Raw genomic sequence first — 14,161 nt, 5'->3', positions numbered from 1 at the left:
AAGTCTCTTTGTATTGGGTGTTGTTTCTCTTGTTTTTTTATCATGCAGTTTTATCTTTTGTGCCTATTTTCTATTTTGACTGAACACCAGTAAGTGTTCCTCTATAGAAATTTCTGGGAGTGGATAACTCCAGTAGTAATTCTGTATTACCTAAACCAGATCAAGATTTGAAATTATTTAAAATTGGTTTTCAGGGGCATCTCAGTGACTCAGTCAGTTAAGCATCTGCTTTGGGCTCAGGTCATGATCCCAGGATCCTGGGATATCAGGCTCCCTGCTCAGCAGAGAGTCTGCTCCTCCCTCTCCCTTTGCTGCTCCCCTGCTTGTGCCCTGTGTGTCAAATAAATAAATAAAATCTCTTTAAAAATAAATAAAATTGGTTTTCAGTCTCTGGCTAGGCTGGTCTATTTCAGGTTCATCCTTCCTCTGAGATTTTATCAGGTATTATCCCCCTCTTTGGGGGCCTTGAACTCTAGTTTTTCCCACAGACTTCATGATTGTGAGTATCGCAGGCTTTTAGCCATCTTTATTGGAAATGGCAGATACTCAGATCTACAAGAAATGGCAGAAACCTCTAAGGGAAAAACACCTCTAAATGCTAGACTCATCTCTCTTGAATGTCCTCCTAGTTGGTCTCATAGGTTCTCACTATACTGTTAGTTACAAGGCCTCAAACAGATTTTTGTTTCTATTTCAAAAAAACCACTTTCCTAATTGCTCTCTGTAGGAGAGATGGTTCAAATTGCTTAGTTTAACATTATTACTAGAAGCTAAACTCCATACTCACTTACTTTTTAAAAGGATATTTATTTGTCAAAGTAAACTTCCATAAACTGGCCTGCAGATCATTTATATAAGAATTATCTAGGGTGCCTGGGTGGCTCAGTTAAGTGTCTACCATCTGCCTTCAGCTCAGGTCCTAGAATTCAGCCTGAGTGGGGCTCCCTGCTCAGCTGGGCATCTGCTTCTCCTTCTCTCTCTGCCCTCCACCTCATGCTTTCTCTCTTACTCAAATAAAATCTTTTTAAAAAAATGTTTAAATGCAATTCCTAAATTCTCTCTCCAATCTAGCTGAGTCAGAACTGCATTTTTAACCAGCATCCTGGTTCACCGAGTACCCATCTGTATATAAAAATAAGCAACTGGGGCAGCCCAGGTGGCTCAGCAGTTTAGCTCCACCTTTGGCCCAGGGCCTGATTCTGGAGACCTGGGATCGAGTCCCATGTCAGGCTCCCTGCATGGAGCCTGCTTCTCCCTCTGCCTATGTCTCTGCCTCTCTCTCTGTGTCTCTCATGAACAAATAAATAAAATCTTTTTTAAAAAATTAAGTAACTGGAGGGGCTCAGTGAAAAAAAAAGTGTTAGACTTTTGATTTTGGCTCAGGTCCTGATTTCAGGGTCGTCAGATCAAGCCCTGCACTGGGCTCTGCACTCAGCAGAGTATCTGCTTCTCTCCTTCCTCTGCGCCTCTTCTTGCTCATGCTTTCTCTAAAATAAATTAAAAATAAATAAATAAGTGGAGAGATACTCTTTTTTATTTAATGATAATTGACCACTCAGTCATAAAGTTACTACTTTACAGAAAAGTTAATGGGAATACTTGTCTTCTAAACAAAAAATCCTAGTATACTTGCATTTTAAAATGTAATTAGGTAGGGGTACCTGGGTGGCTCAGTCAGTTAGGTGGCTGCCTTCTACTCAGGTCATGATCTCATAGGTTCTGAGACTGAGCCCCCAGTCAGACTCCTTGCTCAGCAGGGAATCTGCTTCTCCCTCTGCCTTTCCCCTGCTCCCCAGCTCATGCTTACTCTCAAATAAATGATAAAATTTCAAAACATACATTAACTTCATGATCTTGTATTTAAATATAATGTTGGGCAGCCCGGGTGGCTCAGGGGTTTAGCGCCGCCTTCAGCCCTGGACCTGATCCTGGAGTCCCTTGCAGGGAGCCTGCTTCTCCCTCTGCCTGTGTCTCTGCCGCTGTCTCTCTGTGTCTCTCATGAATAAATAAATAAAAATCTTAAATATATATATATACACATATATAACTGTTATTTTCCTTTTTTTAGTTTAGTTATTTTTAAGTAATCTCTATACCCAATATGGGGCTCACACTCACAACTTTGAGATCAAAAGTCACATACTCTTCTAAGCCAACCAGGCACCCCATGTACACTGTTACTTTAAAACATTATTAGGGGATCCCTGGGTGGCTCAGCAGTTTAGCGCCTGCCTTTGGCCCAGGCCACAATCCTGGAGACCTGGGATCTAGTCCCATGTTGGGCTCCCAGCATGGAGCCTGCTTCTCCCTCTGCCTGTGTGTCTGCCTCTCTCTCTCTATGTCTATGATGAATAAATAAAATCTTTTAAAAAATAATAAATAGGGATCCCTGGGTGGCGCAGCGGTTTGGCGCCTGCCTTTGGCCCAGGGCACGATCCTGGAGACCCGGGATCGAATCCCACGTCGGGCTCCCGGTGCATGGAGCCTGCTTCTCCCTCTGCCTGTGTCTCTGCCTCTCTCTCTCTCTCTGTGACTATCATAAATAAATAAAAATTAAAAAAATAAAAATAATAAAAAACAATAAATAAATAAATAAATAAATAAATAAATAAATAAATAAATAAATAAAACATTATTAGGAGATCTATATAAGATATGAAATGTAAAGAACCAAATCAAAAAAAAACTCATCTTATTAATAAGATCAAGATGTGTTAGGGACGACTGGGTGGCTCAGTGGTTGAATGCCTGTCTTCGGCTCAGGGCCTGATCCCAGAGTCCTGGGATCAAGTCTTGCATCGGATTCCCTGTATGGAGCCTGTTTCTCTCTCTGCCTGTGTCTCTGCCTCTCTCCGTGTCTCTCATGAATAAATAAATAAAATCTTAAAAAAAAAAAGAAAAGAAATGGGAAATATTTTATTTTCTCACATACATAACCCCTACTGGCATGTTAGATAGCTTATATTCATCCATGAAACTTCAAATGTTTATAGCCCCTTCTCATTTTACAAAACTCAAATCTAGTTTTTTTTAGTCAAGCCACACATATTAACTTCTATTAAACTTGACTTTAAAAAAAAATGAACTTGACTTTAATGTCTAAAAATATAGTCTTATTAATTTCCTTTTATTAATATCTTCAAAATGCAACACAATCTTCTTGGGTAGTCCTACCAAAAGGAACAGAAATATATAATTGTATTCCTTTCAACTATATACTAGCTTTTATATGATTATTGCTTTACCAAGTAGGAACATTTTAATCAATTTTTTATTTCCCTATTATTTGTTTCTACCTATTCCTTAGTCAACTTCACAAATATTCTGCACAGTCTTTGATCTTTTAACCTAGTCTAACCACAGTGTCTCCCAGCATGTTATTCACCCTCTTAGATTCTTCATCTCTGATAAAAAGGTGACCTTCAGGGGATCCCTGGGTGGCTCAGTGGTTTGGCGCCTGCCTTTGACCCAGGGCGCGATTCTGGAGTCCCGGGATCGAGTCCCACGTCGGTCTCCTGGCATGGAGCCTGCTTCTCCCTCCTCCTGTGTCTCTGCCTCTCTCTCTCTCTCTATGTCTATCATAAGTAAATAAGTAAAAAATTTTTTTTAAAAAAAAGGTGACCTTCAATTGTGCTATCCAATCATCATTGGATTTTGAGTCATGACTTAGTCTGCCTCTTAAAATCAATGTGTTTTTTTTTTCTTTTTCCTGTCCTGTAACAGACTTTTAGTAAAACTTTGGTAAAACTTTCAATAAAATATTTTACAAAACCCAAATCCAGACTGTATGTTACTAGGGAAAAACAAAGCCAAAAAAACCCCAAATAAACAAGGTTAAAAGAGAACCTACCCACTCAGGGATTTGGGGACCATATTGATGGTCAAATCAAATTATTTAAGCCAAGTATATTTTGTCTGGCATAAACTTTAAGAATTGGCCTTTTATTTGATTCTGAATTCTAAATATAATTATATCATGCTCTACTATTCTCTACCTCCAAAATATTACTCAAGTCCATAAATTAGCCATTTCTGAGAATTTATAGCACTGAGTTTAATAATGACAATGTATGTTTAAAAATATATGTCTGTGTTGCTTAATTTAACACACATTTTAAATTATGTACATAATTTTCTTCTACATTCTGGTACTCCCATTCTTATTCCAGTCCAATTTATCTTTCTCGATATTAAAGTCTAGGAATCTGTCCATTAGTTCCTCTCATGCAAAGATTTTATTACTCAACCATATCTGAAGGACTGCTTTCATCAAGATTTCTAGTAATAGGCTCTCCCTGTCCTTATGAAAATAACCTTCAATGTGGAGAGCTACAGTGTGAAGAACATTAATGAGTTCATGACTGGTACTCTTTCCTAGTTATGGTGTGAGTTAGGTGTGAAGACATACTGCCAGGGTGAAGATGGGGGTTCAAAAATGAAATCATTATTACTAAGTGAAAAATAATTGATATTTAATTTGGCAGAACTTCATGCCTGAGGGGCAGTTAATTTTAATGTATTTGGTTCCAACTTTAATGGAAATATTAAGAGAAAAATCTTATGGGAATAAGGTTAAAATCAATAAGTGTTAGGAAAACCTTAGAACACATTAGAAACAAACTCATTGCTATAATCATAAAATCTCAGATGTTTCTCCTGTTTTCTCTTTTAGGCTCAAAAAGAGGCTAAAATTTGAATTAAGGGCTTAGAAGATTTTTTTCTCGTCTTTGTAAAATTGAGTAGATAAAAGGACATGGAGAGAAACAGGACTGTTTGACAATCCTTCTCCTATGATACCACCCCAAACATAAAAAGATCTAAATGGTAGCTCACCAAATAATGTCTGCATAAAAAGAATAAAAACAAGTCTGCATAAACACTTTAGGAATTTTAATTATACTTTTTGTTTGCTGCATATTTTTTCCTTTGTTCAGGGACTTGCAATGGGAAAGGAAGCTGTGCCCCAAGAAAATTCCCAGAATGCACCATGATTTGTGCTGCATTTGAAGCCTCTGCTTATTAAGGACACCTATGAGTTTCTTCTTTGTTTTTTAAGAGGACAGAACCCAGTAATAACTCAAATGCTCAGACCTCTCCCCAGACATCATTTTTCTAACAGTCCAAGAGGAGCTGATTCAAGGTCAGAGGTCATAGGCTGTGCTCCCATTTGCCAGCTGGCAGTAAGCTCCAAGGACAGAGGGTGCAAGAAGCGTGACGATTCCTGAAGATGCTCATTCACAAAGCACTGAGAATATCCCCACGGATACCTCAGAAATACTCATTTTATGTCAGTTTGGTGGGTTGGAGAAAAGGGGGTCAATTTTCTGGGATAGCTTTGCAGAGCTTCACATCTCTGATCTCATCTCACTGAAGCTGACTTTATTTTACAATAACACAATAAAGTCTAAGAGAGGATAAAAAGTTTCTATTATAAACATTATCTGCCCTGTGACTCAGAACAGAGCTATACTGACTAAAAGGCAAATATCTGGAAACCTCAGTTGAGAGAAACAGTGGCTAGTATGAACATTCTATCTAGAATGACAAGAAAATTTCCAGACAGAGGGAAATCAGGATATTGAAATGTTGATCTACAGTAATTTGGGGTGAGTTCTTTCCTCAAACTTATTCTTGAGTTTTTGTGCACTGGTCCCATACCACATTCAGAATTTGACTGTTTTTTTCTTTTCCTAAATGGCTAAACTGAGATGCTGTGTGTAAGAAATGGAAAGTGACAAGATATGACCGAAGCATTGGAAATCAATCCAAACTAAATGTGCTTCTTAACTATAAGTGAACAGTTGAAAACAATCCTCTTTTATAGCCATGGAGATAAATACTCTGTTTTTATTAGGAAAAAATTGCTTTGGACTGAATAAAGTCATTTGATTAACAAGTCAAAGCAGATGGTTTATTGATGTTTCAGAAAGGAGTTTACAAGGTCTAGTGAAAAAAGAGACCTAGCTCTGAATTAACAAATTACCCTGGTATATAGGACATTGACAGTTCACTGTTAATAGATTTATGGGCTACTGCTGGGTGTTTCATCCCTATTTGGTTTATTATGATAAAATATTGGGGCATGGGTAACCTATAGCCTTATTGCAATATACCATATTGACCTTTGAACTTTAGGACCTGACAGCAAAACTATGTATTAGATTTTTAATTTGTCTTAATCTAACAGGATCAACATCAGTGTTGTGTGGTTTATTTTGAAGAGGCCATTCAGTGTAATTAACACATGGCATACTGGCTTGGGATTTGCTAGAACTCAATAAATTAGCTCTCAGAGGTTATAAGAGTCACATGTTAAGATCCAGAAGTCACTGGTGAAATGGCATGTGGTTTGAGTAAAGAAAGTATCTGTAAGGAATCTCACTCTTCAACTTGGAAATATTTTTTGTCTCTCTGGAAATTTCAGAATCTTTGTATTTGACAGTGCATCTTCTGACTTCAATAAATTTTTTATTTCTGGAAGTTCTTCTTTTTATTTTCAATCTGCCTGGATATCTGTCTGTTCTCTTTTCCATTTCTTTTGTATCTTTAAATGTTTAGAACAGTTATTTTATAGTCTTTATTTGAGAATGCTATTATTGAGAATTCTTGGGCGTCAACACTGCTAGTTTGTGTCCTAAATTTGGGTTACTGAGTTCATTTTTTTTTAATTTTTATTTTATTTTATTTTATGATAGGCACACAGTGAGAGAGAGAGAGAGAGAGGCAGAGACACAGGCAGAGGGAGAAGCAGGCTCCATGCACTGGGAACCCGACGTGGGATTCGATCCCGGGTCTCCAGGATCGCGCCCTGGGCCAAAGGCAGGCACTAAACCGCTGCGCCACCCAGGGATCCCTACTGAGTTCATTTTTAAGTGAGGTTATATTTGTGGGAATCCTTGAATGAAGTTATGTATCCCCAAAATTGTTGCTTTCATTTCTTATAGATGCTGTCTGGATCTTTCCAGCCCACGGTGATTATTATTATTATCATTATTATTATTTTTTAGCCCAGGTTGGTTTTTATGTCTGTTTCTGAGTTTAGGAATTCCTGAACCACGTAGACAAGGTAAATCTGACCCCAAACAGGAATGGGGGCAGGCCTCGGGCCGTGGATACACAAAGGAAACTAGATATTTCATTTCTCTGTCTCTCTATTAACCCCCACCCCCTTAATCCAGAGCCCAGGGCTAGAGAGACAAGTTTTCTTGAGTTCTTACTGTCCCATTGGGAAGATTTTTTTTTTTTTTTTTTTTAGTTCTGCCCTTTTACTTGGGACGTAGTCTTTGGAGGACTTTGAATTTCAGCTACAATTGTGTGCCTTTCACAGCTCCAAGTCCAACATGGTAGGTTAAAACCACAGACCCTTGGATACTGAGACCAGCAAATTCCTACAGGCAGCTGCAGCTATTAACTCACACTCAATTTCTTTATCATCTTAATTTTAGGCTACTGGGAAATAATTTTCCTTTCTTGTTTTTTTCTCTGTTACCTCAGTTATACATTCAAAAATATTTTTAAAATAGCTTATGCTGAAATATTTGATAGCAATTTTCAGGTTGACAAATTCACCAAACTGTTAGGACTGAGTAGTCAGAACTCATTTTAGAAATGCTCCTTTTCACACAAATGAATTAAGTAGATGCAGGAAGGAATCTAAGGCTTAAAATTTATCCTATCAACATAATACATTTCATGAATGACCTGATTTATTGCATTAGCCTATATATTTCATCATTGCTTGTTTCTTCTATTTGGTCTGTTTTCTATATTCTGGATGTAGGGTTCAATATTTTGGGACAGCACATGGAATGACACATGAATAGCTCTTTAGAAAACTACCATGTTTGAAATACAGGGACTGCTTTAACTGGCTAGTTTTATTTAAATTATCATTAAACTTTCATGATATAATAAACATTTAGCCTGACATGGTTATTTTCAAAGGGATTTTACATGGATCATTCCAAAAACTGGAAACCATTGTATTGAATAAGCTCACAAATACCTTCCAGAAATCTGCAGGCCTTAAAACATTTCTGCTTTTTCAGAGAAGCAATCACCAACCATTGAATACAACTAATGCTTCACTCTTCTGTGGTTCCTACATTCCCTGCTGCCATCATATTGGATGCAACACGCTTCAGCCTAATGTGTATTGACACTACAGATTAACTAAAATACAATGAAAAAGAACTGGTAAAAGTCTGAAAGTTATAATTTTGATAGGTATCTATACTCCTTCCAGATAAAAGGAAGGTTAAAATGGGGATGAGGAATAAGTCAACAATAAAAAAAGAAAAATATTGATGAAATAATACTGTAGGTTTTCTCCAAAGAAGTCATGGACATCTTCCAGAAATTAGGTTAATCTTATAGCATGTTATTTAATATAAAATATTTAAATTACTTTTCTTACTCTGTGTTTTTGGAATAATACTTATTACAAATAAGAGAGTGGAATCACTTAGTGATTAAGTAATTCAAGGGCTCTATAAAAACTATTTTTGAGGTATAGGCAATAAAATCATTGTTGCTTGGTTCACATGGAGAATGGTGATTGCATCAATGACATTTTTCTCATCTCTTCATTCAATCTTAAAACTTTCCTTTGAGCATTCCATGGATAGAGGAAAGGATCCATTTAACAAAAATATTATTTTAAATTTTAGTTTTGTAAAGATAGGAGCAAGATTATTGAACTGAATGGAAACAGTGGTACATAGATATTTCTATCCTTGCCCATTTAATTATACCAAAGGACTTTTACTTAGTAACTCAACTTGCTATTTGGATTTGGGGTTCTTATTTAATTTTGACACTCAGACTCATTATCTGAAGATTTCTGTTTATGATTCAGAGTCTCTCCTTCAAAAACACATGCACACACGCACACACACACACACTCTGCATACTTTATACTGAAGCTAACATTCAATTCCACCATTCCGTAAACTTATTATTTTCTGCTCTGCTCAAAAAAAAAAAAAAAAAAAAAAGATTAAGACTAAAAGAAGGGCCATTTAAAGAAGATGTCTAAGATATTTTAACACATTATTCTGAAGCTAGAGGAAGCAATGGAACAGAAGAGTAGTTCTGCCTCTTAAAAGTTATACACTATTAACTCTGATACAAGAAGAAAAAGTTCTAGATTTTGATAAATTATGTAAAAGAATATGAATTAGATGGCATTTTCCATAGGAATTTAAGAGAAAAAGGCAGAGTTATTCTGAATTGATGAAAGGGAAAATATCTGAAATCAGAGAATATGCCTTTATTTGCACCAAATTTTAGTTTTGCAGTGGTGCCAAATGATATCTGCATCCGAGGACAGCATGGTGATGAACAGAACATGAAAGCATCTTTTACTGTGTCTGCCACTTTTCTTTATTGAGTACTGGACAGATAGATACAAAAATTCTTATGATTTGTTCTGCTGCCCCTTTTCTGCTTACTTTACTGTAATAGGATCTGCAGAAATAATTTGAAAGGCTGTAAGATAATTTAGTGTTTAAGCCTTCTTTCCTCCACCCCCTTTACACTTTCCATAAGCACTAAGTACCCTTGAAGTGAACTAATCCTGCTGTAAAATATTACTTCTGGTCTTATTCTTATCTATCAACTGCCCTCAGTTTTAATTACATGGCTTCAGATTAACTGTGGTTGAAATTACTATTCTTTTTTTTTTCCTTCTCTTTGGACTTCACTTTCAATAATTTATTTTTCTAAAAGCTATTTTCTTTCTATCTCTTCACCATGCCCTGCCTCCCTTTTCTCTCTTTGTCTATAAGAAGTGTATTGTGTAAAAAAAAACAATTCTAGAAACTCAATTTTCATTCTCTCAAAATTTTATTAAAGAATTTTTACTCTTTAGAAAAATAAACTCCAATTATCAATATACCTTTAAATGTCTGAGTAAATATGCTTTTTGTGTAGATGGAAACTCTTATTCTATACTTGAAAACTAAAGACCTGGAAGTGAACCTATATACTGAGAATAATATATTTTTATTACCTTGGGTGATATAGCCCACCCAAGGTAAACCATAGGCTAAGAGGATACTTGAACATCTAGGAAGCTGGACATATTTCTGGGGTGACTCTGGAGCACAATTTGCTGTGGTTCAAAGACAGACTCTTACTGACAATGTGATAACAAGTCTATACAGTTAGCTTTAAACAATGGAGAGATCAAAACATAAGTATTTTTGCTTTAGGGAAACCACCTCTAATGAGATCATAGGTATATTTCAGTAAAGTAGTAAAGCATTTTGAATTTTATCTTTTAGATCTTAACTGATTTTCATGGCTAGGTTTTTATCCATCCCTTTCTCCCTTTAAGAAATCTTTAAGAGTTGAGATGTGCTTATTGAGGGATATACAAGGGGCCTCCAAGCAAAAGCAACCCAGTTTTAAAGCAAGAGTTCTGATAAAAAGTCATAGGCATAAATTGTTAGCCTAAGCAATGCATTGAATAATTTTATTTAATTAACCAAGACCACCAAGTAGCTCTGGGATGAACCCATAATGCTATTCCAATTTCTGTCACTCCCAAATTAACATAAATTCCCTTTTATAAGGTGCCTATGATGTGTCTTTCATTTTGAGTTTTTAACCTATAAAGATAAATGAAACCATTTTTAAAGGTGGGAAAATACTTGGGAGTTTGTAATCACAAACAACTCAAGTTTATGATGTAAAGGAGGGTTACAGTTAAGCTAGACACCGTGGAATGTTATTTTTTTAAAGATTTTATTTATTTATTCTTAAGAGACACAGAGAGAGAGGCAGAGACATAGGCAGAGAGAGAAGCAGGGTCCATGCAGGGAGCCTGATGTGGGACTTGATCCCAGGACTCTAAGATCATACCCTGGGCTGAAGGCAGGCACTTAACTGCTAAGCCACCCAGGCATCTCTATGAATGTTATATTTTTGGGAAAAAAACAATTAAAATGAAAAATATTATGAATGAAATAAAATAAATGGGGTGCCTAGGTGGCACAGTCCATTAGGTAAGGGTCCATTTCTTGGTTTTGGCTCAGGTTGTGGTCTCAGAGTCATAGGATCATGGGATTGAGCCCTGCATGGGGCTCTATGCTCAGCACAGAGTCTGCTTCAGATTCTCTCTCCCTCCCCTCTGCCCCATCTACTGATGTTCTCGCCCTCTCACTAAAATAAATTTAAAATTTTTAAAAAGAAATGAATAATCGAGAAATGAATAAAAGAACTATATAGCAAATATTTTTAAAATGGAAGAATGATATGATATAGTATGCTAATCATCAAGGAAGTCAAAGGAGACAAAAAAAGCAAAATGAAATAATGTCCGATTGAGGAATTAATGGAAATCAGAAAGAATTAAAAACAGACTCAGATGGAAGTGGGACAGGACCAAGACAAAGCACAACAAATGAGAATTTGCAGGAATGTTAAATAGCTCTTTTGCTTAACTTTCTGTGAGAAAGGCCAATAATAAGAAAAATAAGAACTTTATACAAGATGCCAGTAAGGGAATCCAATAGTAGAAAAATCTATGAGTCTAAAGGGCTAATATGGAGATTGGAAAAAACAATCTTGTAAATTAAATTGACCGACTGACTGATTGAGAGTCATGACTGATTGAGAGAGTGTGTGTGTGCAGGAGCCTGGATGGGGGAGAGGCAGAGGGAGAGTGAGACAGAGAATCCTAAGCAGACTCCAAGCCCAGCATGGAGCCGCACATGGGGCTTGATCTCATGACCCTGAGATCATGATCTGAGCCAAAAGCAAGAGTTGGATGCTTAATGGACTGAGCCAGCCAGGCACCTCTGTAAAGTATATTTAAATCTAAAGATTTAGGGGTATCTGGCTGGCCCCATTGGAAAAGCATAGGACTCTTGATCTCAGGGTTGTGAGTTTGAGCCACGTCAGGGGCACAGTTTACTTAGTAAAAAAAATAAGTAAATCTACAGATTTGTATGAACTAGTCTTAAAAATGAATAACTATGGAGCATCTGTAACTGATCTTGGAGTCAAGTTAATTCCATTATCAAAGGACAAACTAACAAAGAGATGCTACTTCCACATTCTCAAGAAATGAGAATTTGAAACCTTGTGTTAATATAGCCTGGGCACTGGTTCCATGAAACTATAAACTCACTGCTAATTCATATATAAGGAGCTAAAAGAAAGATGACAGATTACCAGCAACCCTAATTTTTCCTAAGTAACTCATATCAAATAAACCACACCAGCTTTTCATAAAACTTAAGATTTACTTCATAATGATAATTTAGAATGGAGAGACCAAGAATATTTGGTATCTCCCCAGGCAAGAGAAACAAAAGCGAAAATAAACAACTGGGACTATATCAAAACAAAAAGCTTCTGCACAGCAAAAGAAACTATCAACAAAACAAAAGGCAAAGTACTGAACTACTGAATGGGAGAAAACATTTGCAAATCATATATCCAATGGGGAGTTATTATCTAAAATATATAAAGAAAAAATATAGAAAGAACTCATATAACCCAACAACAAAACAATCCGATTAAAAAAAGGGGAGAATGGTGGCACAGTGGTTTAGCACCTGCAGCTCAGGGTGTGATCCTGGAGACCCGGGATCAAGTCCCACGTCGGGCTTCCTGCATGGAGCCTGCTTCTCCCTCAGTCTCTCTCTCTCTCTGAATAAATAAATGAAAAAAAAAATGGGGAGAAGACCTGAACAGATACTTTTCCAAAGAAGACATACAGATGGCAGAGACATGAAAAAGATGCTCAATGTCATTACTCATCAGAGAAATGCAAATCAAAACCACAATAAGATATCACTTTACACCTGTCATAATGGGTAGAATCAAAAAGATAAGAAATAGCAAGTGTTGATGAGGATGTAGAAAAAGGAACCCTCTTTACTGCTGGTGGTAATGTAAATTGGGCAACCACTGTGGAAAACAGCATAATGTTTCTCAAAAAATTAAAAAATATTAATACCATATGATCCAGTAACTCCACTACTGGGTATTTACCCAAAGAAAACAAAAACACTAACTTGAAAAGATATATGAACCCGTATGTTTATTGCAGCATCATTTGCAATAGTCATGACATGGAAACAATCCAAATATCCATTGACAGATGAATGGGTAAAGAATATATGGTATAGGGGCACCTGGGTGGCTCAGTGGTTGAATGTCAGCCTTTGGCTCAGGTTGCGATCCTGGGATCCTTGGATCGAGCCCCTCATTGGGCTTCCCGCAGGGAGCCTGCTTCTCCCTCTGCCCATGTCTCTGCCTCTCTTTGTGTCTCTCATGAATAAATAAAATCTTTAAAAAAAAAAAAAAGAATATGTGGTATATATACACAATGGAATATTACTCAGCATAGAAAAGAATGAGATCTTGTCATTTGCGACAATAAGGATGGATTTAGAGGGTATTGTGCTAAATGAAATAAGTTAGGCAGAGAAAGGCAGATACCATATAATTTTGCTTTTATGTGGAATCTAAGAAATAAAACAAATTAACAACAAACCCATAAATACAGAGAACAAACTGGTGGTTGCTAGAGGGCAAAGGGTTGGCAGATAGGCAAGAGAGGTGAGGGGACCAAGAGACACAAACTTCAATTATAAAATAAGTCGTGGGGATGAACAATATAGCATAGAGACTACAGTCAATAATATCTTAAGAACTTTTTTAAAAAAGATTTTATCCATTCATTCATGAAAGTCACAGAGGCAGAGACATAGGCAGAAGGAGACACAGGATCCCTGGGGGGGAACCCAATGCAGGACTCGATCCCAGGACCTCGCGATCACGACCCAAGCCAAAAACCGATAGATGCTCAACCACTGAGCCACCTAGGTGCCCCTTATTTTAAGAACTTTTTCAATAGCTGATTAAAAAGAACAAATATTTCTAGTAAAAAAAAAAGAACTTTTTATGATGACAGGTGGTAACTACACTTATTTTAGTGAGCATTTTTTAATATACAGAAGTTTTGCATTATTATGTTGTACACTTGAGACTGATATAATATTGTATATCAACTGTTTCAATTTTTTAAAAGAATATTTGGATATTATCAGGCATTTTTCAATACCAAATTATCATTTCTAAAAATTTATGACACTGAATAAACTCCAAGAAAATAAATTATGGTATGGTTTCTATATGAGTCTAT

At 36.5% G+C, this 14,161-nt stretch overlaps 1 protein-coding gene across 1 annotated transcript in view; it reads right to left on the bottom strand.

The window, feature by feature from the left end:
* Window positions 1-14,161, bottom strand: part of LOC112669839 (leucine-rich repeat-containing protein 37A-like) — a 237,007-nt gene that overhangs the window by 62,443 nt on the left and 160,403 nt on the right.

The sequence above is a fragment of the Canis lupus genome, chromosome 9, assembly GCF_003254725.2.
Source record: "Canis lupus dingo isolate Sandy chromosome 9, ASM325472v2, whole genome shotgun sequence".
Lineage (NCBI taxonomy): Eukaryota > Metazoa > Chordata > Mammalia > Carnivora > Canidae > Canis > Canis lupus.
This window is presented reverse-complemented; position numbering and strand designations above follow the sequence as displayed.